The 5,000-nt window shown below is 37.9% G+C and overlaps 1 long non-coding RNA gene across 1 annotated transcript; it reads left to right on the top strand.

The window, feature by feature from the left end:
- Positions 1-1,526: 1,526 nt before the first annotated feature.
- LOC138955760 (uncharacterized) lies at positions 1,527-3,418 on the top strand. The gene is made up of 3 exons (XR_011452359.1): positions 1,527-1,615; positions 2,403-2,468; positions 2,766-3,418. It is a non-coding gene; the product is annotated as an uncharacterized lncRNA (long non-coding RNA).
- The last annotated feature ends 1,582 nt before the right edge of the window (positions 3,419-5,000 follow it).

The following is a 5,000-nucleotide window of genomic DNA, read 5'->3' on the forward strand; positions in this document are numbered from 1 at the left end:
AGAGGGAGAGAGAAACAGAGAGAGACAGAGAGAGAGACACACAGAGAGACAGAGAGAGACAGAAACAGAGAGAGAGAAACGGAGAGAGAGACAGAAACAGAGAGAGAGAAACGGAGAGAGAGAGAGAGAGAGGGAGAGAGAGAGAGAGAGAGAGAGAAACAGACACAGAGAGACAGAGAGAGAGAGAGAGCCACACAGAGAGACAGAGAGAGACAGAAACAGAGAGAGAGAAACGGAGAGAAAGAGAGGGAGAGAGACAGACAGACAGACAGAGACAGAGAGAGACAGAGAGAGACAGAGAGAGACAGAGAGAGACAGAGACACTGACGCAGTTTAATTGAATAGAGAGAAAGAGAGAGAGAGATGGAGAGAGAGGGAGAGAGAGGGAGAGAGAGAGAGAGAGAAAGAGAAACATAGAGAGACAGAGACACAGAGAGTAGTTTCGTAACGTTATAGAATGCATTCTATATTATAGAATGCATTCTATATTATAGAATGCATTCTATAGTATACAATGCATTATATATTATAGAATGCATTCTATATTATAGAATGCATTCTATATTATAGAATGCATTCTATAGTATACAATGCATTCTATATTATAGAATGCATTCTATATTATAGAATGCATTCTATATTATAGAATGCATTCTATAGTATACAATGCATTCTATATTATAGAATGCATTCTATATTATAGAATGCATTCTATATTATAGAATGCATTCTATAGTATACAATGCATTCTATAGTATACAATGCATTCTATATTATAGAATGCATTCTATATTATAGAATGCATTCTATATTATAGAATGCATTCTATAGTATACAATGCATTCTATATTATAATATAGAATGCATTGTATACTATAGAATGCATTGTATACTATAGAATGCATTCTATAATATAGAATGCATTCTATAATATAGAATGCATTCTATAGTAAATAATGGATTTTTTTTAATTAAATAATGAATTGTTTAGTAAATAAAAGATTTCTTTAATTACAACAATCACACTTTTTACTTTTGTATAAATAATGAATTATTTAGTTAAATAATGAATTATTTAGCTATATAATGAATTATTTAGTTAAATAATTCATTATTTAGATCAACAGGAAAAAACGTAATTTCTTTACAAACGGATTGCCATATATACCTGTATATCACGCAGGTTGATTTCAGTTCAGTGCAACCGCAACGCGTTGAGAGAAATGGAATGAAATCTAAAATAGTCCGTAAGACTTTAATTTGGATAACTAGAAAAATTGAGCAGGTAACACTGCAAGAACGCGTACCATATTGTATAAAATTTAAATCTTAGCTTAGTCTTGTCAGCTGTTAAAAAGTCACCACGTTTGCTTTTAAAGACAATTTAATGTCTGAAGCACAGTCATTTTACTCGATAAAACCCAGATCGGCCCAATCCCCTCTTTTCCACTTCTTAAATATTTTTTTCGTGTCTGATTTAATTTGATTTTTTGGGGATATTTTCTAACTTTTGTTCCTCTGTTTCCAGCAAGTGTGTCCTGGGTTTGTGGAAACGGAATTTGTGAAACGTCAGTTTAACGATGAGCACGCAAAAACTGTGTACTCTTCGATGAAGGTAAGCTGTATACAAACTTGACATTCCTTCATAATTTGTTGTATGGGTGGTACACGAATATTCTAAATAGTTTAAGATCTACGGATATATTTGTAAGACTGGGGAAGGGTGCAGCACTTGACCAGCCGGACAATTAAAGGCACAGTCCTTCCTGTGCAAGCGATACGCTCACCATCTCAGATCTGGCCAGGCTTTTTACATCAATCAATCAATCAATCAATCAATCAATATGAGGCTTATATCGCGCGTATTCCGTGGGTACAGTTCTAAGCGCAGGGATTTATTTTTATTTTTTATTTTTATTTTATGCAATTTATATCGCGCACATATTCAAGGCGCAGGGATTTATTTAGGACGTACACTTCTAAAGACACATGCACATGTATACCAAAATCCAACAACCTTGGAACTTTCTGAACAAATTGGATTTTTGAATGGATTCAAAATGTTTATTAACACAAGTGTCAGTTTGTGAGACTAATTCATAAAAAAATTGATTTTGGATATATGTGACCAAGTGGAGCCAGGAGGGAAGGTCTTATCCAATGTAAAAAGCTGGACAAATCTGAGATGGTGCTCCGAACGATTTTCACGGAAAGGGCTGACTGTTAAAAATACAGTTTTTTAATGAGACAGAGCGCTATCTTAAGTTTGAGAAACTGAGATCTGTGTCTTTTTTTTCTTTTCTTCTTTTTAAAGTTCAGTTATTTATAACTATAAGCAAGAAAGAAAACGGACAGGAATTTAATGAAACCGACAACCATCAAAAACATGGCTGTTTGTTCAGTGTCTACAAGCAGAGGACATTCGTGACGCTATTCTCTACATAATCGACACTCCTCCGCACGTGGAGGTAAGCCTTATTGTTATTCATCTTATTTGTGAAATGTAGCAGTTTTTTAATGTAACTGTTATCAACGTTTTGGTGGCGGTGTTTTGTTTTTGTTTTGGTAGTTGTGATAGTATATGATTATGTGAGTTTGTGTGTGTGTGGGGAGAGAGAGAGAGAGAGAGAGAGAGAGAGAGAGAGAGAGAGAGAGAGAGAGAGAGAGAGAGAGAGAGAGAGAGAGAGAGAGAGAGAGAGAGAGAGAGCATACAATATAAAGTACCACAAATATAGTTTTGAGTTACTTCTTTGGTTTGTTTGCAGGTCAACGATATTCACAAGCGTTCAACTGAACAGAGACTACTGAGGATGCTGAAAATGAAAAGAGGAAACTTGTTGTGCAAATCAGTTTAAGAATCATCGATTTTTGTGTGTGAGAATGACATGTGATATATTGTACGAAAGACATTTTGTGAGAATTCAAAATTGTTATGGTGGTGGTAACAGCCCAAGCAATATTTTAAAACGTTTTTGAAGTACGGTTGTTGGTTCTGCTGCGCTTGTTGTGTGTGATTTATGATTTTGAATTATGAAACAATTGTGAATACTCAATATAACAGTATAGACATACTCAAATACATACACACGCTTGTACACACATTGTGAGACACTGAACCATCACGACAGAAACGAGACTCACGTTTATTTTTATATTTTGGTATTAAAAGTTGTGTTATTTGAGCGAGGGCAAAAGTTGTCAATAAGCTTAACAGAACATGGATGGATCCATATTTGCCGGTAAATAGAAACATATTACACGATATAAGATAACGAGTGTCGAACAAACTATTGTACTACATAGCTCCAGGTAAAACAGAAACACATTACATGGACACCAATAAAGAGTGTCAGTGTACCGTCCTACTACATGTCGAATAAGGAAGCACTGAGTCTGAGGTGATACTGATCTTGTTTCTGCATTTAGTCAAATAATGATATTCACAGTGTGCTCAACTGAAACTCAGATCTCCTGCTGTGTGAAACTTTGCAATCAAAGATCGACAGGAAACAAGTTTTACACCTCCCGGTAATAACTGAAGTTTTGAAAAACGATAAAGGATTATGTTTCACAAGATGCAAAAATATCTAATTAGTTACATGTATTTGACATAAACGCAGTCTTCGCAACTCAACACGAAATAAAACAGAGGTGAAGTGAACGCAGGCATAATTATATTCCCAAATAATCTGAGATTTCGAAGAACACTTCTGCGCTGGGACGAAGCTGGCTGCATCTTTCAGTCTCATTGGGGATATTGTTTAGATCCGTTCTGGAAATGGTTTAGATCTAGATCTGACTAGTCTTCAAAACAGTCCATGCACAGCCCCTCCAAGGCGAAGCATCCGATGATTCACATCGTCTCCGAGTCACAGACACTAGATCTAAATAATATCACACTTCCCTTTCTCGACGAAGGGGTTATCGTTGGGCTTGGGAAATCCTCTGAGAAGGTAGTCGTGGTGTGCGTGTTCGTCCATGAACGCCATCATGTCCCTGGTTGTGGTGCTCACAGGAACTCGTGCCAGATTCTTCTCAGCTCTCAGCTGCTGCACCAGCTCGGTCTGCCGCTGAAGAACCTCCTGTAGTTTTCTTGCTCGCGGATCCGTCATCTTTGATTCAACGTTTTGACCAAAACGATTAAATCAAGTAAAACAGCGACGTGCTGTAGCAAGTCTGCTCAGGTTTGTGATGAACATGCAGTGATGAAAACCGTCTCTTTTAACGACTGATTCACTTGGCACAGTTAATATTGTTTCTTCTGTCAGCAGTTTGCAAATGGCGCCAGCGTGAAGTTAGGAAATCTCGTGCATAATGTAAGATCTCGTCATGCTTTGCAGTTGATCGAGACAACCAAAGGCAAGGCTTTTTGCAGAAAACAGACGAAATAATAAGAAAAACGACGAAACAAACCAAAACGCACAGAATCAAACGATCAAACAGAAAAGTATCAAGTGGTAAGGAGTATTTTTCGTGTGGAGGGGAGTACCGCGAGAATAGACGCTCAAACACTGATGTCAACGGATTCGGGATTTGCGTTGTGTATTATAAGATTTGGTAAGGAAGCTAACGTTTCTAAATTCCAAGCTTAGAATAGAGCGAGAGAGAGAGAGAGAGAGAGAGAGAGAGAGAGAGAGAGAGAGAGAGAGAGAGGGGGGGGGGGGGCTGGAGGAAAGGGACAACTTCGACAACTTGAATGCAGAGTCGGTGCATACATGCGTCTTATCATATGTCTCATCCCTATTTCTGATTATGTCGCACCAAACACCGAATAACCTCATATTCTCATCACCTCAAACTCTACTCCCCAACCCCACGTGCACCCCACCCCACTCACCCTCCCAAAAGACAAGAGGCAATAGAACACGGCACGAACAACAACAAACAAGTTCGCGTAAGGCGAAATTACTACGTTTAGTCAAGCTGTGGAACTCACTGAATGAAACTGAACGCACTGCATTTTTTCACAATGACCGTAGTCCGCCGCTTGTGCATAACGG

Source organism: Littorina saxatilis, linkage group LG2 (assembly GCF_037325665.1).
Source record: "Littorina saxatilis isolate snail1 linkage group LG2, US_GU_Lsax_2.0, whole genome shotgun sequence".
NCBI classification, from domain to species: Eukaryota; Metazoa; Mollusca; class Gastropoda; order Littorinimorpha; family Littorinidae; genus Littorina; species Littorina saxatilis.